This window comes from Genypterus blacodes, unplaced genomic scaffold, assembly GCF_046128005.1.
Source record: "Genypterus blacodes isolate CSIRO-AG114 ecotype Tasmania unplaced genomic scaffold, CSIRO-AGI_Gbla_v1 ptg000111l_1, whole genome shotgun sequence".
Classification (NCBI taxonomy): Eukaryota; Metazoa; Chordata; class Actinopteri; order Ophidiiformes; family Ophidiidae; genus Genypterus; species Genypterus blacodes.
Genome location: NW_027466915.1, coordinates 5,397,780 through 5,422,141, shown reverse-complemented (window position 1 = coordinate 5,422,141; position 24,362 = coordinate 5,397,780).

The following is a 24,362-nucleotide window of genomic DNA, read 5'->3' as shown; positions in this document are numbered from 1 at the left end:
AAATGCCATCAATGTGTGTAAATTTGGGGCAAATTGGGGAATATTGAAAATTTTCTAAAAATGTTGACCCGGGTCATCAATTTTTGAAACTGGAGAAAACTTGAAAAGCCCATATCTGTGACAAGTAAGGAGATAGAGAGCTACAATTTCAGACGCAGCATCCAGACAGAAATGCCATCAATTTGTGTAAATTTGGGGCAAATTGGGGAATATTGAAAATTTTGGAAAAAAGTTGACCCCAGGTCCATGTTTTTTGAAACTGGAGGAAACTTTAAAAGCCCATAACTGTGACAAGGAAGGAGATAGAGAGCTACAATTTCAGACGCAGCATCCAGACAGAAATGCCATCAATTTGTGTAAATTTGGGACAAATTGGGGAATATTGAAAATTTTCTAAAAATGTTGACCCGCGGGTCATCGATTCTTGTAACTAGAGAAAACTTGAAAAGCCCATATCTGTGGAAAGGAAGGAGATAGAGAGCTGCTACAATTTCAGACGCAGCATCCAGGCAGAAATGCCATCAATGTGTGTAAATTTGGGGCAAATTGGGGAATATTGAAAATTTTCTAAAAATGTTGACCCGGGTCATCAATTTTTGAAACTGGAGAAAACTTGAAAAGCCCATATCTGTGACAAGGAAGGAGATAGAGAGCTACAATTTCAGACGCAGCATCCAGGCAGAAATGCCATCAATGTGTGTAAATTTGGGGCAAATTGGGGAATATTGAGAATTTTCTAAAAATGTTGACCCGCGGGTCATCGATTCTTGTAACTAGAGAAAACTTGAAAAGCCCATATCTGTGACAAGGAAGGAGATAGAGAGCTAAAATTTCAGACGTTGCATCCAGACAGAAATGCCATCAATGTGTGTAAATTTGGGGCAAATTGGGGAATATTGAAAATTTTCTAAAAATGTTGACCCGGGTCATCAATTTTTGAAACTGGAGAAAACTTTGAAAGCCCATAACTGTGACAAGGAAGGAGATAGAGAGCTAAAATTTAAGACGCAGCATCCAGGCAGAAATGCCATCAATGTGTGTAAATTTGGGGCAAATTGGGGAATATTGAAAATTTTCTAAAAATGTTGACCCGCGGGTCATCAATTTTTGAAACTGGAGAAAACTTGAAAAGCCCATATCTGTGACAAGGAAGGAGATAGAGAGCTACAATTTCAGACGCAGCATCCAGGCAGAAATGCCATCAATGTTTGTAAATTTGGGGCAAATTGGGGAATATTGAAAATTTGAAAAAAGTTGACCCCAGGTCATCGATTTTTGAAACTGGAGAAATTTTTAAAAGCCCATATCTGTGACAAGGAAGGAGATAGAGAGCTAAAATTTCAGACGCAGCATCCAGGCAGAAATGCCATCAATGTATGTAAATTTGGGGCAAATTTGGGAATATTGAACATTTTTGAAAAACGTTGACCCGGGTCATCGATTCTTGAAACTAGAGAAAACTTGAAAAGCCCATATCTGTGACAAGGAAGGAGATAGAGAGCTAAAATTTCAGACGCAGCATCCAGGCAGAAATGCCATCAATGTGTGTAAATTTGGGGCTAATTGGGGAATATTGAAAATTTGGGCAAAATGTTGACCCGCGGGTCATCGATTTTTGAAACTGGAGAAAACTTGAAAAGCCCATATCTGTGACAAGGAAGGAGATAGAGAGCTACAATTTCAGACGCAGCATCCAGGCAGAAATGCCATCAATGTGTGTAAATTTGGGACACATTGGGGAATATTGAAAATCTTCTAAAAATGTTGTCCCCGGGGTCATCGATTCTTGTAACTAGAGAAAACTTGAAAAGCCCATGTCTGTGACAAGGACGAAGATAGAGAGCTACAATTTCAGACGCAGCATCCAGGCAGAAATGCCATCAATGTGTGTAAATTTGGGGCAAATTGGGGAATATTGAAAATTTTCTAAAAATGTTGATCCGGGTCATCAATTTTTGAAACTGGAGAATACTTGAAAAGCCCATATCTGTGACAAGGAAGGAGATAGAGAGCTACAATTTCAGACGCAGCATCCAGGCAGAAATGCCATCAATGTGTGTAAATTTGGGGCAAATCGGGGAATATTGAAAATTTTGGATAAACGTTGAATCTCGGGTCATCGATTTTTGAACCTGGAGAAAACTTGAAAAGCCCATATCTGTGACAAGGAAGGAGATAGAGAGCTAAAATTTCAGACGCAGCATCCAGGCAGAAATGCCATCAATGTGTGTAAATTTGGGGCAAATTGGGGAATATTGAAAATTTTCTAAAAATGTTGACCCGGGTCATCGATTTTTGAAACTGGAGAACACTTGAAAAGCCCATATCTGTGACAAGGAAGGAGATAGAGAGCTAAAATTTCAGACCCAGCATCCAGGCAGAAATGCCATCAATGTGTGTAAATTTGGGGCAAATTGTGGAATATTGAACATTTTCTAAAAATGTTGAACCGCGGGTCATCGATTTTTGAAACTGGAGAAAACTTGAAAAGCCCATATCTGTGACAAGGAAGGAGATAGAGAGCTACAATTTCAGACGCAGCATCCAGGCAGAAATGCCATCAATGTTTGTAAATTTGTGGCAAATTGGGGAATATTGAAAATTTACTAAAAATGTTGACCCCGCGGGTCATCGATTTTTGAAACTAGAGAAAACTTTTAAAGCCCATATCTGTGACAAGGAAGGAGATAGAGAGCTACAATTTCAGACGCAGCATCCAGGCAGAAATGCCATCAATGTGTGTAAATTTGGGACAAATTGGGGAATATTGAAAATTTTGGCAAAATGTTGAACCGCGGGTCATTGATTTTTGATACTGGAGAAAACTTGAAAAGCCCATATCTGTGACAAGAAAGGAGATAGAGAGCTACAATTTCAGACGCAGCATCCAGGCAGAAATGCCATCAATGTGTGTAAATTTGGGGCAAATTGGGGAATATTGAAAATTTGGGCAAAATGTTGACCCGTGGGTCAACGATTTTTGAAACTGGAGAAAACTTGAAAAGCCAATATCTGTGACAAGGAAGGAGATAGAGAGCTAAAATTTCAGACGCAGCATCCAGGCAGAAATGCCATCAATGTGTTTAAATGTAGGGCAAATTGGGGAATATTGAACATTTTCGAAAAATATTGACCCGTGGGTCAACGCTTTTTGAAACTGAAGAAAACTTTCAAAGCCCATATCTGTGACAAGGAAGGAGATAGAGAGCTCAAATTTCAGACGCAGCATCCAGACAGAAATGCCATCAATTTGTGTAAATTTGGGGCAAATTGGGGAATATTGAAAGTTTTGGAAAAAAGTTGACCCCTGGGTCACCGATTTTTGAAACTGGAGAAAACTTGAAAAGCCCATATCTGTGACAAGAAAGGAGATAGAGAGCTAAAATTTCAGACGCAGCATCCAGGCAGAAATGCCATCAATGTGTGTAAATTTGGGGCAAATTGGGGAATATTGAAAATTTTCTAAAAATGTTGACCCGGGTCATCAATTTTTGAAACTGGAGAAAACTTGAAAAGCCCATATCTGTGACAAGTAAGGAGATAGAGAGCTACAATTTCAGACGCAGCATCCAGACAGAAATGCCATCAATTTGTGTAAATTTGGGGCAAATTGGGGAATATTGAAAATTTTGGAAAAAAGTTGACCCCAGGTCCATGTTTTTTGAAACTGGAGGAAACTTTAAAAGCCCATAACTGTGACAAGGAAGGAGATAGAGAGCTACAATTTCAGACGCAGCATCCAGACAGAAATGCCATCAATTTGTGTAAATTTGGGACAAATTGGGGAATATTGAAAATTTTCTAAAAATGTTGACCCGCGGGTCATCGATTCTTGTAACTAGAGAAAACTTGAAAAGCCCATATCTGTGGAAAGGAAGGAGATAGAGAGCTACAATTTCAGACGCAGCATCCAGGCAGAAATGCCATCAATGTGTGTAAATTTGGGGCAAATTGGGGAATATTGAAAATTTTCTAAAAATGTTGACCCGGGTCATCAATTTTTGAAACTGGAGAAAACTTGAAAAGCCCATATCTGTGACAAGGAAGGAGATAGAGAGCTAAAATATCAGACGCAGCATCCAGACACAAATGCCATCAATTTGTGTAAATTTGGGACAAATTGGGGAATATTGTAAGTTTTCTAAAAATGTTGACCCGCGGGTCATCAATTTTTGAAACTGGAGAAAACTTGAAAAGCCCATATCTGTGACAAGGAAGGAGATAGAGAGCTACAATTTCAGACGCAGCATCCAGGCAGAAATGCCATCAATGTGTGTAAATTTGGGGAAAATTGGGGAATATTGAAAATTTGAAAAAAGTTGACCCCAGGTCATCGATTTTTGAAACTGGAGAAATTTTTAAAAGCCCATATCTGTGACAAGGAAGGAGATAGAGAGCTAAAATTTCAGACGCAGCATCCAGGCAGAAATGCCATCAATGTGTGTAAATATGGGGCAAATTGGGGAATATTGAAAATTTTCTAAAGATGTTGACCCGGGTCATCAATTTTTGAAACTGGAGAAAACTTGAAAAGCCCATATCTGTGACAAGGAAGGAGATAGAGATCTACAATTTCAGACGCAGCATCCAGACAGAAATGCCATCAATTTGTGTAAATTTGGGACAAATTGGGGAATATTGAAAATTTTCGAAAAATGTTGACCCGCGGGTCATCGATTCTTGTAACTAGAGAAAAATTGAAAAGCCCATATCTGTGGAAAGGAAGGAGATAGAGAGCTACAATTTCAGACGCAGCATCCAGGCAGAAATGCCATCAATGTGTGTAAATTTGGGGCAAATTGGGGAATATTGAAAATTTTCTAAAAATGTTGACCCGGGTCATCAATTTTTGAATCTGGAGAAAACTTGAAAAGCCCATATCTGTGACAAGGAAGGAGATAGAGAGCTACAATTCCAGACGCAGCATCCAGGCAGAAATGCCATCAATGTGTGTAAATTTGGGGCAAATTGGGGAATATTGAAAATTTGGGCAAAATGTTGACCCGGGTTATCAATTTTTGAAACTGGAGAAAACTTGAAAAGCCCATATCTGTGACAAGGAAGGAGATAGAGAGCTAAAATTTCAGACGCAGCATCCAGGCAGAAATGCCATCAATGTGTGTAAATTTGGGGCAAATTGGGGAATATTGAAAATTTGGGCAAAATGTTGACCCCGGGGTCATTGATTCTTGTAACTAGAGAAAACTTGAAAAGCCCATGTCTGTGACAAGGAAGGACATAGAGAGCTACAATTTCAGACGCAGCATCCAGGCAGAAATGCCATCAATGTGTGTAAATTTGGGGCAAATTGGGGAATATTGAAAATTTGGGCAAAATGTTCACCCGCGGGTCATCGATTTTTGAAACTGGAGAAAACTTGAAAAGCCCATATCTGTGACAAGGAAGGAGATAGAGAGCTACAATTTCAGACGCAGCATCCAGGCAGAAATGCCATCAATGTGTGTAAATTTGGGACACATTGGGGAATATTGAAAATTTTCTAAAAATGTTGTCCCCGGGGTCATCGATTCTTGTAACTAGAGAAAACTTGAAAAGCCCATGTCTGTGACAAGGACGGAGATAGAGAGCTACAATTTCAGACGCAGCATCCAGGCAGAAATGCCATCAATGTGTGTAAATTTGGGGCAAATTGGGGAATATTGAAAATTTTCTAAAAATGTTGACCCGGGTCATCGATTTTTGAAACTGGAGAACACTTGAAAAGCCCATATCTGTGACAAGGAAGGAGATAGAGAGCTAAAATTTCAGACGCAGCATCCAGGCAGAAATGCCATCAATGTGTGTAAATTTGGGGCAAATTGGGGAATATTGAAAATTTGGGCAAAATGTTGACCCGGGTTATCAATTTTTGAAACTGGAGAAAACTTGAAAAGCCCATATCTGTGACAAGGAAGGAGATAGAGAGCTAAAATTTCAGACGCAGCATCCAGGCAGAAATGCCATCAATGTGTGTAAATTTGGGGCAAATTGGGGAATATTGAAAATTTGGGCAAAATGTTGACCCCGGGGTCATTGATTCTTGTAACTAGAGAAAACTTGAAAAGCCCATGTCTGTGACAAGGAAGGACATAGAGAGCTACAATTTCAGACGCAGCATCCAGGCAGAAATGCCATCAATGTGTGTAAATTTGGGGCAAATTGGGGAATATTGAAAATTTGGGCAAAATGTTCACCCGCGGGTCATCGATTTTTGAAACTGGAGAAAACTTGAAAAGCCCATATCTGTGACAAGGAAGGAGATAGAGAGCTACAATTTCAGACGCAGCATCCAGGCAGAAATGCCATCAATGTGTGTAAATTTGGGACACATTGGGGAATATTGAAAATTTTCTAAAAATGTTGTCCCCGGGGTCATCGATTCTTGTAACTAGAGAAAACTTGAAAAGCCCATGTCTGTGACAAGGACGGAGATAGAGAGCTACAATTTCAGACGCAGCATCCAGGCAGAAATGCCATCAATGTGTGTAAATTTGGGGCAAATTGGGGAATATTGAAAATTTTCTAAAAATGTTGACCCGGGTCATCGATTTTTGAAACTGGAGAACACTTGAAAAGCCCATATCTGTGACAAGGAAGGAGATAGAGAGCTAAAATTTCAGACGCAGCATCCAGGCAGAAATGCCATCAATGTGTGTAAATTTGGGGCAAATTGTGGAATATTGAACATTTTCTAAAAATGTTGAACCGCGGGTCATCGATTTTTGAAACTGGAGAAAACTTGAAAAGCCCATATCTGTGACAAGGAAGGAGATAGAGAGCTACAATTTCAGACGCAGCATCCAGGCAGAAATGCCATCAATGTATGTAAATTTGGGGCAAATTGGGGAATATTGAAAATTTACTAAAAATGTTGACCCCGCGGGTCATCGATTTTTGAAACTAGAGAAAACTTTTAAAGCCCATATCTGTGACAAGGAAGGAGATAGAGAGCTACAATTTCAGACGCAGCATCCAGGCAGAAATGCCATCAATGTGTGTAAATTTGGGACAAATTGGGGAATATTGAAAATTTTGGCAAAATGTTGAACCGCGGGTCATTGATTTTTGATACTGGAGAAAACTTGAAAAGCCCATATCTGTGACAAGAAAGGAGATAGAGAGCTACAATTTCAGACGCAGCATCCAGGCAGAAATGCCATCAATGTGTGTAAATTTGGGGCAAATTGTGGAATATTGAACATTTTCTAAAAATGTTGAACCGCGGGTCATCGATTTTTGAAACTGGAGAAAACTTGAAAAGCCCATATCTGTGACAAGGAAGGAGATAGAGAGCTACAATTTCAGACGCAGCATCCAGGCAGAAATGCCATCAATGTTTGTAAATTTGGGGCAAATTGGGGAATATTGAAAATTTACTAAAAATGTTGACCCCGCGGGTCATCGATTTTTTGAAACTAGAGAAAACTTTTAAAGCCCATATCTGTGACAAGGAAGGAGATAGAGAGCTAAAATTTCAGACGCAGCATCCAGGCAGAAATGCCATCAATGTGTGTAAATTTGGGACAAATTGGGGAATATTGAAAATTTTGGCAAAATGTTGAACCGCGGGTCATTGATTTTTGATACTGGAGAAAACTTGAAAAGCCCATATCTGTGACAAGAAAGGAGATAGAGAGCTACAATTTCAGACGCAGCATCCAGGCAGAAATGCCATCAATGTGTGTAAATTTGGGGCAAATTGGGGAATATTGAAAATTTGGGCAAAATGTTGACCCGTGGGTCAACGCTTTTTGAAACTGAAGAAAACTTTCAAAGCCCATATCTGTGACAAGGAAGGAGATAGAGAGCTCAAATTTCAGACGCAGCATCCAGACAGAAATGCCATCAATTTGTGTAAATTTGGGGCAAATTGGGGAATATTGAAAGTTTTGGAAAAAGTTGACCCCTGGGTCACCGATTTTTGAAACTGGAGAAAACTTGAAAAGCCCATATCTGTGACAAGAAAGGAGATAGAGAGCTAAAATTTCAGACGCAGCATCCAGGCAGAAATGCCATCAATGTGTGTAAATTTGGGGCAAATTGGGGAATATTGAAAATTTTCTAAAAATGTTGACCCGGGTCATCAATTTTTGAAACTGGAGAAAACTTGAAAAGCCCATATCTGTGACAAGTAAGGAGATAGAGAGCTACAATTTCAGACGCAGCATCCAGACAGAAATGCCATCAATTTGTGTAAATTTGGGGCAAATTGGGGAATATTGAAAATTTTGGAAAAAAGTTGACCCCAGGTCCATGTTTTTTGAAACTGGAGGAAACTTTAAAAGCCCATAACTGTGACAAGGAAGGAGATAGAGAGCTACAATTTCAGACGCAGCATCCAGACAGAAATGCCATCAATTTGTGTAAATTTGGGACAAATTGGGGAATATTGAAAATTTTCTAAAAATGTTGACCCGCGGGTCATCGATTCTTGTAACTAAAGAAAACTTGAAAAGCCCATATCTGTGGAAAGGAAGGAGATAGAGAGCTACAATTTCAGACGCAGCATCCAGGCAGAAATGCCATCAATGTGTGTAAATTTGGGGCAAATTGGGGAATATTGAAAATTTTCTAAAAATGTTGACCCGGGTCATCAATTTTTGAAACTGGAGAAAACTTGAAAAGCCCATATCTGTGACAAGGAAGGAGATAGAGAGCTACAATTTCAGACGCAGCATCCAGGCAGAAATGCCATCAATGTGTGTAAATTTGGGGCAAATTGGGGAATATTGAGAATTTTCTAAAAATGTTGACCCGGGTCATCAATTTTTGAAACTGGAGAAAACTTGAAAAGCCCATATCTGTGACAAGGAAGGAGACAGAGAGCTAAAATATCAGACGAAGCATCCAGACACAAATGCCATCAATTTGTGTAAATTTGGGACAAATTGGGGAATATTGTAAGTTTTCTAAAAATGTTGACCCGCGGGTCATCGATTCTTGTAACTAGAGAAAACTTGAAAAGCCCATATCTGTGACAAGGAAGGAGATAGAGAGCTAAAATTTCAGACGTTGCATCCGGACAGAAATGCCATCAATGTGTGTAAATTTGGGGCAAATTGGGGAATATTGAAAATTTTCTAAAAATGTTGACCAGGGTCATCAATTTTTGAAACTGGAGAAAACTTTGAAAGCCCATAACTGTGACAAGGAAGGAGATAGAGAGCTAAAATTTTGAGACGCAGCATCCAGGCAGAAATGCCATCAATGTGTGTAAATTTGGGGCAAATTTGGGAATATTGAATATTTTCTAAAAATGTTGACCCGCGGGTCATCAATTTTTGAAACTGGAGAAAACTTGAAAAGCCCATATCTGTGACAAGGAAGGAGATAGAGAGCTACAATTTCAGACGCAGCATCCAGGCAGAAATGCCATCAATGTGTGTAAATTTGGGGCAAATTGGGGAATATTGAAAATTTGAAAAAAGTTGACCCCAGGTCATCGATTTTTGAAACTGGAGAAATTTTTAAAAGCCCATATCTGTGACAAGGAAGGAGATAGAGAGCTAAAATTTCAGACGCAGCATCCAGGCAGAAATGCCATCAATGTGTGTAAATATGGGGCAAATTGGGGAATATTGAAAATTTTCTAAAGATGTTGACCCGCGGGTCATCGATTCTTGTAACTAGAGAAAACTTGAAAAGCCCATATCTGTGACAAGGAAGGAGATAGAGAGCTACAATTTCAGACGCAGCATCCAGGCAGAAATGCCATCAATGTGTGTAAATTTGGGGCAAATTGGGGAATATTGAAAATTTTGGAAAAAAGTTGACCCCAGGTCATCGATTTTTGAAACTGGAGAAAACTGTAAAAGCCCATATCTGTGACAAGGAAGGAGATAGAGAGCTACAATTTCAGACGCAGCATCCAGGCAGAAATGCCATCAATGTGTGTAAATTTGGGACAAATTGGGGAATATTGAAAAATTTCTAAAAATGTTGACCCGCGGGTCATCGATTTTTGGAAATGGAGAAAACTTGAAAAGCCCATATCTGTGACAAGGAAGGAGATAGAGGGCTAAAATTTCAGATGCAGCATCCAGGCAGAAATGCCATCAATGTGTGTAAATTTGGGGCAAATTGGGGAATATTGAACATTTTCTAAAAATGTTGACCCGCGGGTCATCGATTCTTGTAACTAGAGAAAACTTGAAAAGCCCATGTCTGTGACAAGGAAGGAGATAGAGAGCTAAAATTTCAGACGCAGCATCCAGGCAGAAATGCCATCAATGTGTGTAAATTTGGGGCAAATTTTGGAATATTGAAAATTTTCTAAAAATGTTGACCCGGGTCATCGATTTTTGAAACTGGAGAAAACTTTAAAAGCCCATATCTGTGACAAGGAAGGAGATAGAGAGCTAAAATTTCAGACGCAGCATCCAGACAGAAATGCCATCAATTTGTGTAAATTTGGGACAAATTGGGGAATATTGAAAAATTTCTAAAAATGTTGACCCGTGGGTCATCGATTCTTGTAACTAGAGAAAACTTGAAAAGCCCATGTCTGTGACAAGGAAGGAGATAGAGAGCTACAATTTCAGACGCAGCATCCAGACAGAAATGCCATCAATTTGTGTAAATTTGGGACAAATTGGGGAATATTGAAAAATTTCTAAAAATGTTGACCCGCGGGTCATCGATTCTTGTAACTAGAGAAAACTTGAAAAGCCCATGTCTGTGACAAGGAAGGAGATAGAGAGCTACAATTTCAGACGCAGCATCCAGACAGAAATGCCATCAATTTGTGTAAATTTGGGGCAAATTGGGGAATATTGAAAATTTTGGAAAAAATGTTGACCCCAGGTCATCGATTTTTGAAACTGGAGAAAACTTTAAAAGCCCATATCTGTGACAAGGAAGGAGATAGAGAGCTACAATTTCAGACGCAGCATCCAGAAAGAAATGCCATCAATTTGTGTAAATTTGGGACAAATTGGGGAATATTGAAAATTTTCTAAAAATGTTGACCCGCGGGTCATCGATTCTTGTAACTAGAGAAAACTTGAAAAGCCCATATCTGTGGAAAGGAAGGAGATAGAGAGCTACAATTTCAGACGCAGCATCCAGGCAGAAATGCCATCAATGTGTGTAAATTTGGGGCAAATTGGGGAATATTGAAAATTTTCTAAAAATGTTGACCCGGGTCATCCATTTTTGAAACTGGAGAAAACTTGAAAAGCACATATCTGTGACAAGGAAGGAGATAGAGAGCTACAATTTCAGACGCAGCATCCAGGCAGAAATGCCATCAATGTGTGTAAATTTGGGGTAAATTGGGGAATATTGAAAATTTTCTAAAAATGTTGACCCGGGTCATCAATTTTTGAAACTGGAGAAAACTTGAAAAGCCCATATCTGTGACAAGGAAGGAGATAGAGAGCTACAATTTCAGACGCAGCATCCAGGCAGAAATGCCATCAATGTGTGTAAATTTGGGGCAAATTGGGGAATATTGAAAATTTGAAAAAAGTTGACCCCAGGTCATCGATTTTTGAAACTGGAGAAATTTTTAAAAGCCCATATCTGTGACAAGGAAGGAGATAGAGAGCTAAAATTTCAGACGCAGCATCCAGGCAGAAATGCCATCAATGTGTGTAAATATGGGGCAAATTGGGGAATATTGAAAATTTTCTAAAGATGTTGACCCGGGTCATCAATTTTTGAAACTGGAGAAAACTTGAAAAGCCCATATCTGTGACAAGGAAGGAGATAGAGAGCTACAATTTCAGACGCAGCATCCAGACAGAAATGCCATCAATTTGTGTAAATTTGGGGCAAATTGGGGAATATTGAAAGTTTTGGAAAAAAGTTGACCCCTGGGTCATCGATTTTTGAAACTGGAGAAAACTTGAAAAGCCCATATCTGTGACAAGAAAGGAGATAGAGAGCTAAAATTTCAGACGCAGCATCCAGGCAGAAATGCCATCAATGTGTGTAAATTTGGGGCAAATTGGGGAATATTGAAAATTTTCTAAAAATGTTGACCCTGGTCATCGATTCTTGAAACTAGAGAAAACTTGAAAAGCCCATATCTGTGACAAGGAAGGAGATAGAGAGCTACAATTTCAGACGCAGCATCCAGGCAGAAATGCCATCAATGTGTGTAAATTTGGGGCAAATTGGGGAATATTGAAAATTTGGGCAAAATGTTGACCCGGGTTATCAATTTTTGAAACTGGAGAAAACTTGAAAAGCCCATATCTGTGACAAGGAAGGAGATAGAGAGCTAAAATTTCAGACGCAGCATCCAGGCAGAAATGCCATCAATGTGTGTAAATTTGGGGCAAATTGGGGAATATTGAAAATTTTCTAAAACCTGTTGACCTGGGTCATCAATTTTTTAACTGGAGAAAACTTGAAAAGCCCATATCTGTGACAAGGAAGGAGATAGAGAGCTAAAATTTCAGACGCAGCATCCAGGCAGAAATGCCATCAATGTATGTAAATTTGGGGCAAATTTGGGAATATTGAACATTTTTGAAAAACGTTGACCCGGGTCATCGATTCTTGAAACTAGAGAAAACTTGAAAAGCCCATATCTGTGACAAGGAAGGAGATAGAGAGCTAAAATTTCAGACGCAGCATCCAGGCAGAAATGCCATCAATGTGTGTAAATTTGGGGCTAATTGGGGAATATTGAAAATTTGGGCAAAATGTTGACCCGCGGGTCATCGATTTTTGAAACTGGAGAAAACTTGAAAAGCCCATATCTGTGACAAGGAAGGAGATAGAGAGCTACAATTTCAGACGCAGCATCCAGGCAGAAATGCCATCAATGTGTGTAAATTTGGGGCAAATTGGGGAATATTGAAAATTTGAAAAAAGTTGACCCCAGGTCATCAATTTTTGAAACTGGAGAAATTTTTAAAAGCCCATATCTGTGACAAGGAAGGAGATAGAGAGCTAAAATTTCAGACGCAGCATCCAGGCAGAAATGCCATCAATGTGTGTAAATATGGGGCAAATTGGGGAATATTGAAAATTTTCTAAAGATGTTGACCGGGTCATCAATTTTTGAAACTGGAGAAAACTTGAAAAGCCCATATCTGTGACAAGGAAGGAGATAGAGAGCTACAATTTCAGACGCAGCATCCAGACAGAAATGCCATCAATTTGTGTAAATTTGGGGCAAATTGGGGAATATTGAAAGTTTTGGAAAAAAGTTGACCCCTGGGTCATCGATTTTTGAAACTGGAGAAAACTTGAAAAGCCCATATCTGTGACAAGAAAGGAGATAGAGAGCTAAAATTTCAGACGCAGCATCCAGGCAGAAATGCCATCAATGTGTGTAAATTTGGGGCAAATTGGGGAATATTGAAAATTTTCTAAAAATGTTGACCCTGGTCATCGATTCTTGAAACTAGAGAAAACTTGAAAAGCCCATATCTGTGACAAGGAAGGAGATAGAGAGCTACAATTTCAGACGCAGCATCCAGGCAGAAATGCCATCAATGTGTGTAAATTTGGGGCTAATTGGGGAATATTGAAAATTTGGGCAAAATGTTGACCCGCGGGTCATCGATTTTTGAAACTGGAGAAAACTTGAAAAGCCCATATCTGTGACAAGGAAGGAGATAGAGAGCTACAATTTCAGACGCAGCATCCAGGCAGAAATGCCATCAATGTGTGTAAATTTGGGACACATTGGGGAATATTGAAAATTTTCTAAAAATGTTGTCCACGGGGTCATCGATTCTTGTAACTAGAGAAAACTTGAAAAGCCCATGTCTGTGACAAGGACGGAGATAGAGAGCTACAATTTCAGACGCAGCATCCAGGCAGAAATGCCATCAATGTGTGTAAATTTGGGGCAAATTGGGGAATATTGAAAATTTTCTAAAAATGTTGATCCGGGTCATCAATTTTTGAAACTGGAGAATACTTGAAAAGCCCATATCTGTGACAAGGAAGGAGATAGAGAGCTACAATTTCAGACGCAGCATCCAGGCAGAAATGCCATCAATGTGTGTAAACTTTGGGGCAAATCGGGGAATATTGAACATTTTGGATAAACGTTGAATCTCGGGTCATCGATTTTTGAACCTGGAGAAAACTTGAAAAGCCCATATCTGTGACAAGGAAGGAGATAGAGAGCTAAAATTTCAGACGCAGCATCCAGGCAGAAATGCCATCTTGTAAATTTGGGGTAAATTGGGGAATATTGAAAATTTTCTAAAAATGATGACCCGGGTCATCAATTTTTGAAACTGGAGAAAACTTGAAAAGCCCATATCTGTGACAAGGAAGGAGATAGAGAGCTAAAATTTCAGACGCAGCATCCAGGCAGAAATGCCATCAATGTGTGTAAATTTGGGGCAAATTGGGGAATATTGAAAATTTGGGCAAAATGTTGACCCGTGGGTCAACGATTTTTGAAACTGGAGAAAACTTGAAAAGCCAATATCTGTGACAAGGAAGGAGATAGAGAGCTAAAATTTCAGACGCAGCATCCAGGCAGAAATGCCATCAATGTGTTTAAATGTAGGGCAAATTGGGGAATATTGAACATTTTCGAAAAATATTGACCCGTGGGTCAACGCTTTTTGAAACTGAAGAAAACTTTCAAAGCCCATATCTGTGACAAGGAAGGAGATAGAGAGCTCAAATTTCAGACGCAGCATCCAGACAGAAATGCCATCAATTTGTGTAAATTTGGGGCAAATTGGGGAATATTGAAAGTTTTGGAAAAAAGTTGACCCCTGGGTCACCGATTTTTGAAACTGGAGAAAACTTGAAAAGCCCATATCTGTGACAAGAAAGGAGATAGAGAGCTAAAATTTCAGACGCAGCATCCAGGCAGAAATGCCATCAATGTGTGTAAATTTGGGGCAAATTGGGGAATATTGAAAATTTTCTAAAAATGTTGACCCGGGTCATCAATTTTTGAAACTGGAGAAAACTTGAAAAGCCCATATCTGTGACAAGTAAGGAGATAGAGAGCTACAATTTCAGACGCAGCATCCAGACAGAAATGCCATCAATTTGTGTAAAGTTGGGGCAAATTACGGAATATTGAAAATTTTGGAAAAAAGTTGACCCCAGGTCCATGTTTTTTGAAACTGGAGGAAACTTTAAAAGCCCATATCTGTGACAAGGAAGGAGATAGAGAGCTACAATTTCAGACGCAGCATCCAGACAGAAATGCCATCAATTTGTGTAAATTTGGGACAAATTGGGGAATATTGAAAATTTTCTAAAAATGTTGACCCGCGGGTCATCGATTCTTGTAACTAGAGAAAACTTGAAAAGCCCATATCTGTGGAAAGGAAGGAGATAGAGAGCTACAATTTCAGACGCAGCATCCAGGCAGAAATGCCATCAATGTGTGTAAATTTGGGGCAAATTGGGGAATATTGAAAATTTTCTAAAAATGTTGACCCGCGGGTCATCAATTTTTGAAACTGGAGAAAACTTGAAAAGCCCATATCTGTGACAAGGAAGGAGATAGAGAGCTACAATTTCAGACGCAGCATCCAGGCAGAAATGCCATCAATGTGTGTAAATTTGGGGCAAATTGGGGAATATTGAAAATTTGAAAAAAGTTGACCCCAGGTCATCGATTTTTGTAACTGGAGAAATTTTTAAAAGCCCATATCTGTGACAAGGAAGGAGATAGAGAGCTAAAATTTCAGACGCAGCATCCAGGCAGAAATGCCATCAATGTGTGTAAATATGGGGCAAATTGGGGAATATTGAAAATTTTCTAAAGATGTTGACCCGGGTCATCAATTTTTGAAACTGGAGAAAACTTGAAAAGCCCATATCTGTGACAAGGAAGGAGATAGAGATCTACAATTTCAGACGCAGCATCCAGACAGAAATGCCATCAATTTATGTAAATTTTGGACAAATTGGGGAATATTGAAAATTTTCGAAAAATGTTGACCCGCGGGTCATCGATTCTTGTAACTAGAGAAAACTTGAAAAGCCCATAACTGTGACAAGGAAGGAGATAGAGAGCTACAATTTCAGACGCAGCATCCAGGCAGAAATGCCATCAATGTGTGTAAATTTGGGGCAAATTGGGGAATATTGAGAATTTTCTAAAAATGTTGACCCTGGTCATCAATTTTTGAAACTGGAGAAAACTTGAAAAGCCCATATCTGTGACAAGGAAGGAGATAGAGAGCTAAAATATCAGACGCAGCATCCAGACACAAATGCCATCAATTTGTGTAAATTTGGGACAAATTGGGGAATATTGTAAGTTTTCTAAAAATGTTGACCCGCGGGTCATCGATTCTTGTAACTAGAGAAAACTTGAAAAGCCCATAACTGTGACAAGGAAGGAGATAGAGAGCTAAAATTTAAGACGCAGCATCCAGGCAGAAATGCCATCAATGTGTGTAAATTTGGGGCAAATTGGGGAATATTGAAAATTTTCTGAAAATGTTGACCCGCGGGTCATCAATTTTTGAAACTGGAGAAAACTTGAAAAGCCCATATCTGTGACAAGGAAGGAGATAGAGAGCTACAATTTCAGACGCAGCATCCAGGCAGAAATGCCATCAATGTGTGTAAATTTGGGGCAAATTGGGGAATATTGAAAATTTGAAAAAAGTTGACCCCAGGTCATCGATTTTTGAAACTGGAGAAATTTTTAAAAGCCCATATCTGTGACAAGGTAGGAGATAGAGAGCTAAAATTTCAGACGCAGCATCCAGGCAGAAATGCCATCAATGTGTGTAAATATGGGGCAAATTGGGGAATATTGAAAATTTTCTAAAGATGTTGACCCGGGTCATCAATTTTTGAAACTGGAGAAAACTTGAAAAGCCCATATCTGTGACAAGGAAGGAGATAGAGAGCTAAAATTTCAGACGCAGCATCCAGACAGAAATGCCATCAATTTGTGTAAATTTGGGACAAATTGGGGAATATTGTAAATTTTCTAAAAATGTTGACCCTGGTCATCGATTCTTGAAACTAGAGAAAACTTGAAAAGCCCATATCTGTGACAAGGAAGGAGATAGAGAGCTACAATTTCAGACGCAGCATCCAGGCAGAAATGCCATCAATGTGTGTAAATTTGGGGCAAATTGGGGAATATTGAAAATTTGGGCAAAATGTTGACCCCGGGGTCATCGATTCTTGTAACTAGAGAAAACTTGAAAAGCCCATGTCTGTGACAAGGAAGGAGATAGAGAGCTACAATTTCAGACGCAGCATCCAGGCAGAAATGCCATCAATGTGTGTAAATTTGGGGCAAATTGGGGAATATTGAAAATTTTCTAAAAATGTTGACCCGGGTCATCAATTTTTGAAACTGGAGAATACTTGAAAAGCCCATATCTGTGACAAGGAAGGAGATAGAGAGCTAAAATTTCAGACGCAGCATCCAGGCAGAAATGCCATCAATGTGTGTAAATTTGGGGCAAATTGGGGAATATTGAAAATTTTCTAAAAATGTTGACCCTGGTCATCGATTTCTGAAACTAGAGAAAACTTGAAAAGCCCATATCTGTGACAAGGAAGGAGATAGAGAGCTACAATTTCAGACGCAGCATCCAGGCAGAAATGCCATCAATGTGTGTAAATTTGGGGCAAATTGGGGAATATTGAAAATTTGGGCAAAATGTTGACCCGGGTTATCAATTTTTGAAACTGGAGAAAACTTGAAAAGCCCATATCTGTGACAAGGAAGGAGATAGAGAGCTAAAATTTCAGACGCAGCATCCAGGCAGAAATGCCATCAATGTGTGTAAATTTGGGGCAAATTGGGGAATATTGAAAATTTTCTAAAAACTGTTGACCTGGGTCATCAATTTTTTAACTGGGGAAACCTTGAAAAGCCCATATCTGTGACAAGGAAGGAGATAGAGAGCTAAAATTTCAGACGCAGCATCCAGGCAGAAATGCCATCAATGTATGTAAATTTGGGGCAAATTTGGGAATATTGAACATTTTTGAAAAACGTTGACCCGGGTCATCGATTCTTGAAACTAGAGAAAACTTGAAAAGCCCATATCTGTGACAAGGAAGGAGATAGAGAGCTAAAATTTCAGACGCAGCATCCAGGCAGAAATGCCATCAATGTGTGTAAATTTGGGGCTAATTGGGGAATATTGAAAATTTGGGCAAAATGTTGACCCGCGGGTCATCGATTTTTGAAACTGGAGAAAACTTGAAAAGCCCATATCTGTGACAAGGAAGGAGATAGAGAGCTAAAATTTCAGACGCAGCATCCAGGCAGAAATGCCATCAATGTGTGTAAATTTGGGACACATTGGGGAATATTGAAAATTTTCTAAAAATGTTGTCCCCGGGGTCATCGATTCTTGTAACTAGAGAAAACTTGAAAAGCCCATGTCTGTGACAAGGACGGAGATAGAGAGCTACAATTTCAGACGCAGCATCCAGGCAGAAATGCCATCAATGTGTGTAAATTTGGGGCAAATTGGGGAATATTGAAAATTTTCTAAAAATGTTGATCCGGGTCATCAATTTTTGAAACTGGAGAATACTTGAAAAGCCCATATCTGTGACAAGGAAGGAGATAGAGAGCTACAATTTCAGACGCAGCATCCAGGCAGAAATGCCATCAATGTGTGTAAATTTGGGGCAAATCGGGGAATATTGAAAATTTTGGATGAACGTTGAATCTCGGGTCATCGATTTTTGAACCTGGAGAAAACTTGAAAAGCCCATATCTGTGACAAGGAAGGAGATAGAGAGCTAAAATTTCAGACGCAGCATCCAGGCAGAAATGCCATCAATGTGTGTAAATTTGGGGCAAATTGGGGAATATTGAAAATTTTCTAAAAATGTTGACCCGGGTCATCGATTTTTGAAACTGGAGAACACTTGAAAAGCCCATATCTGTGACAAGGAAGGAGATAGAGAGCTACAATTTCAGACGCAGCATCCAGGCAGAAATGCCATCAATGTGTGTAAATTTGGGGCAAATTGTGGAATATTGAACATTTTCTAAAAATGTTGAACCGCGGGTCATCGATTTTTGAAACTGGAGAAAACTTGAAAAGCCCATATCTGTGACAAGGAAGGAGATAGAGAGCTACAATTTCAGACGCAGCATCCAGGCAGAAATGCCATCAATGTTTGTAAATTTGGGGCAAATTGGGGAATATTGAAAATTTACTAAAAATGTTGACCCCGCGGGTCATCGATTTTTGAAACTAGAGAAAACTTTTAAAGCCCATATCTGTGACAAGGAAGGAGATAGAGAGCTACAATTTCAGACGCAGCATCCAGGCAGAAATGCCATCAATGTGTGTAAATTTGGGACAAATTGGGGAATATTGAAAATTTTGGCAAAATGTTGAACCGCGGGTCATTACTTTTTGATACTGGAGAAAACTTGAAAAGCCCATATCTGTGACAAGAAAGGAGATAGAGAGCTACAATTTCAGACGCAGCATCCAGGCAGAAATGCCATCAATGTGTGTAAATTTGGGGCAAATTGGGGAATATTGAAAATTTGGGCAAAATGTTGACCCGTGGGTCAACGATTTTTGAAACTGGAGAAAACTTGAAAAGCCAATATCTGTGACAAGGAAGGAGATAGAGAGCTAAAATTTCAGACGCAGCATCCAGGCAGAAATGCCATCAATGTGTTTAAATGTAGGGCAAATTGGGGAATATTGAACATTTTCGAAAAATATTGACCCGTGGGTCAACGCTTTTTGAAACTGAAGAAAACTTTCAAAGCCCATATCTGTGACAAGGAAGGAGATAGAGAGCTCAAATTTCAGACGCAGCATCCAGACAGAAATGCCATCAATTTGTGTAAATTTGGGGCAAATTGGGGAATATTGAAAGTTTTGGAAAAAAGTTGACCCCTGGGTCACCGATTTTTGAAACTGGAGAAAACTTGAAAAGCCCATATCTGTGACAAGAAAGGAGATAGAGAGCTAAAATTTCAGACGCAGCATCCAGGCAGAAATGCCATCAATGTGTGTAAATTTGGGGCAAATTGGGGAATATTGAAAATTTTCTAAAAATGTTGACCTGGGTCATCAATTTTTGAAACTGGAGAATACTTGAAAAGCCCATATCTGTGACAAGGAAGGAGATAGAGAGCTAAAATTTCAGACGCAGCATCCAGGCAGAAATGCCATCTTGTAAATTTGGGGTAAATTGGGGAATATTGAAAATTTTCTAAAAATGATGACCCGGGTCATCAATTTTTGAAACTGGAGAAAACTTGAAAAGCCCATATCTGTGACAAGGAAGGAGATAGAGTGCTAAAATTTCAGACGCAGCATCCAGGCAGAAATGCCATCAATGTATGTAAATTGGGGGCAAATTTGGGAATATCGAACATTTTTGAAAAACGTTGACCCGGGTCATCGATTCTTGAAACTAGAGACAACTTGAAAAGCCCATATCTGTGACAAGGAAGGAGATAGAGAGCTAAAATCTCAGACGCAGCATCCAGGCAGAAATGTCATCAATGTGTGTAAATTTGGGGCAAATTGGGGAATATTGAAAATTTTCTAAAAATGTTGACCTGGGTCATCGATTTTTGAAACTGGAGAAAACTTGAAAAGCCCATATCTGTGACAAGGAAGGAGATAGAGAGCTAAAATTTCAGACGCAGCATCAAGGCAGAAATGCCATCAATGTGTGTAAATTTGGGGCAAATTGGGGAATATTGGAAATTTTGGAAAACAGTTGGCCCCCGGGTCATCGATTTTTAAGCCCATATCTGTGACAAGGAAGGAGATAGAGAGCTAAAATTTCAGACGCAGCATCCAGGCAGAAATGCCATCAATGTGTGTAAATTTGGGGCAAATCGGGGAATATTGAAAATTTTGGATAAACGTTGAATCTCGGGTCATCGATTTTTGAACCTGGAGAAAACTTGAAAAGCCCATATCTGTGACAAGGAAGGAGATAGAGAGCTAAAATTTCAGACGCAGCATCCAGGCAGAAATGCCATCAATGTGTGTAAATTTGGGGCAAATCGGGGAATATTGAAAATTTTGGATAAACGTTGAATCTCGGGTCATCGATTTTTGAAACTGGAGAAAACTTGAAAAGCCCATATCTGTGACAAGGAAGGAGATAGAGAGCTAAAATTTCAGACGCAGCATCCAGGCAGAAATGCCATCAATGTGTGTAAATTTGGGGCAAATTGTGGAGTTTTGAACATTTTCTAAAAATGTTGAACCGCAAGTCATCGATTTTTGAAACTGGAGAAAACTTGAAAAGCCCATATCTGTGACAAGGAAGGAGATAGAGAGCTAAAATTTCAGACGCAGCATCCAGGCAGAAATGCCATCAATGTATGTAAATTGGGGGCAAATTTGGGAATATTGAACATTTTTGAAAAACGTTGACCCGGGTCATCGATTCTTGAAACTAGAGAAAACTTGAAAAGCCCATATCTGTGACAAGGAAGGAGATAGAGAGCTAAAATCTCAGACGCAGCATCAAGGCAGAAATGCCATCAATGTGTGTAAATTTGGGGCAAATTGGGGAATATTGGAAATTTTGGAAAACAGTTGGCCCCCGGGTCATCGATTTTTAAGCCCATATCTGTGACAAGGAAGGAGATAGAGAGCTAAAATTTCAGACGCAGCATCCAGGCAGAAATGCCATCAATGTGTGTAAATTTGGGGCAAATTGGGGAATATTGAAAATTCGGGAAAGACGTTGACCCGCGGGTCATCGATTTTTGAAACTGGAGAAAACTTGAAAAGCCCATATCTGTGACAAGGAAGGAGATAGAGAGCTAAAATTTCAGACGCAGCATCCAGGCAGGAATGGCATCAATTTGTGTGAATTTGGGTCAAATTGGGGAATATTGAAAATTTTGGAAAAACGTTGACCCGCGGGTTATCGATTTTTGAAACTGGAGAAAACTTGAAAAGCCCATATCTGTGACAAGGAAGGAGATAGAGAGCTAAAATTTTAGACGCAGCATCCAGGCAGAAATGCCATCAATGTGTGTAAATTTGGGGCAAATTGGGGAATATTGAAAATTTTGTGAAAATGTTGACACGCGGTTCATCGATTTTTGAAACTGGAGAAAACTTGAAAAGCCCATATCTGTGACAAGGAAGGAGATAGAGAGCTAAGATTTCAGACACAGCATCCAGGCAGAAATGCCATCAATGTGTGTAAATTTGGGGCAAATTGGGGAATATTGAAAATTTTCTGAAAATGTTGACACGCAGGTCATACATTTTTGACACTGGAGAAAACTTGAAAAGCCCATATCTGTGACAAGGAAGGAAATAGAGAGCTAACATTTCAGACACAGCATCCAGGCAGAAATGCAATCAATATGTGTAAATTTGGGGCAAATTGTTGACCCACGGGTCATCGATTTTTGAAACTGGTGAAAACTTGAGTACCATATCTGTGACAAGGAAGGAGATAGAGAGCTAAAATTTCAGACGCAGCATCCAGGCAGAAATGCCATCAATGTGTGTAAATTTGGGGCAAATTGGGGAATATTGGAAATTTTGGAAAACAGTTGGCCCCCGGGTCATCGATTTTTTAAAACTGGAGAAAACTTGAAAAGCCCATATCTGTGACAAGGAAGGAGATAGAGAGCTAAAATTTCAGACACAGCATCCAGGCAGAAATGCAATCAATATGTGTAAATTTGGGACAAATTGTTGACCCACGGGTCATCGATTTTTGAAACTGGTGAAAACTTGAGTACCATATCTGTGACAAGGAAGGAGACAGAGAGCTAAAATTTCAGACGCAGCATCCAGAAAGAAATGCCATCAATGTGTGTAAATTTGGGGCAAATTGTTGATCCACGGGTCATCGATTTTTGAAACTGGTAAAAACTTGAAAAACCCATATCTGTGACAAGGAAGGAGATAGAGTTAAAATTTCAGTCACAGAATCCAGGCAGAAATGGCATCAATTTGTGTGAATTTGGGTCAAATTGGGGAATATTGAAAATTTTGGAAAAACGTTGACCCGTGGGTCATCGATTTTTGACACTGGAGAAAACTTGAAAAGCCCATATCTGTGACAAGGAAGGAGATAGAGAGCTAAAATTTCAGACGCAGCATCCAGAAAGAAATGCCATCAATGTGTGTAAATTTGGGGCAAATTGTTGATCCACGGGTCATCGATTTTTGAAACTGGTAAAAACTTGAAAAGCCCATATCTGTGACAAGGAAGGAGATAGAGAGTTAAAATTTCAGACACAGCATCCAGGCAGAAATGGCATCAATTTGTGTGAATTTGGGTCAAATTGTGGAATATTGAAAATTTTGGTAAAACGTTGACCTGCGGGTCATCGATTTTTGACACTGGAGAAAACTTGAAAAGCCCATATCTGTGACAAGGAAGGAGATAGAGAGCTTAAATTTCAGACGCAGCATCCAGGCAGAAATGCTATCAATGTGTGTAGATTTGGGGCAAATTGTTGATCCGCGGGTCATCAATTTTTGAAACTGGAGAAAACTTGAAAAGCCCATATCTGTGACAAGGAAGGAGATAGAGAGCTAAAATTTAAGACACAGCATCCAGGCAGAAATGGCATACATTTCTGTGAATTTGGGTCAAATTGGGGAATATTGCAAATTTTGGAAAAACATTGACCCACGGGTCATCAATTTTTGAAACTGGAGAAAACTTGAAAAGCCCATATCTGTGACAAGGAAGGAGATAGAGAGCTAAAATTTCAGACGCAGCATCCAGGCAGAAATGGCATCAATTTGTTTGAATTTGGGGTAAATTGGGGAATATTGAAAATTTCCTAAAAACCGTGACCCGGGTCATCGATTTTTGAAACTGGAGAAAACTTGAAAAACCCTTATCTGTGACAAGGAATGAGATAGAGAGCTAAAATTTCAGACGCAGCATCCAGGCAAGAATGGCATCAATTTGTGTGGATTTGGGTCAAATTGGTGAATATTGAAAATTTTGGAAATCCGTTGACCAACGATTTTTCAACGATTTTTCAAACTGGAGAAAACTTGAAGAGCCCATATCTGCGACAAGGAAGGAGACAGAGAGCTAAAATTTCAGACGCAGCATCCAGAAAGAAATGCCATCAATGTGTGTAAATTTGGGGCAAATTGTTGATCCACGGGTCATCGATTTTTGAAACTGGTAAAAACTTGAAAAACCCATATCTGTGACAAGGAAGGAGATAGAGAGTTAAAATTTCAGTCACAGAATCCAGGCAGAAATGGCATCAATTTGTGTGAATTTGGGTCAAATTGGGGAATATTGAAAATTTTGGAAAAACGTCGACCCGTGGGTCATCGATTTTTGACACTGGAGAAAACTTGAAAAGCCCATATCTGTGACAAGGAAGGAGATAGAGAGCTAAAATTTCAGACGCAGCATCCAGAAAGAAATGCCATCAATGTGTGTAAATTTGGGGCAAATTGTTGATCCACGGGTCATCGATTTTTGAAACT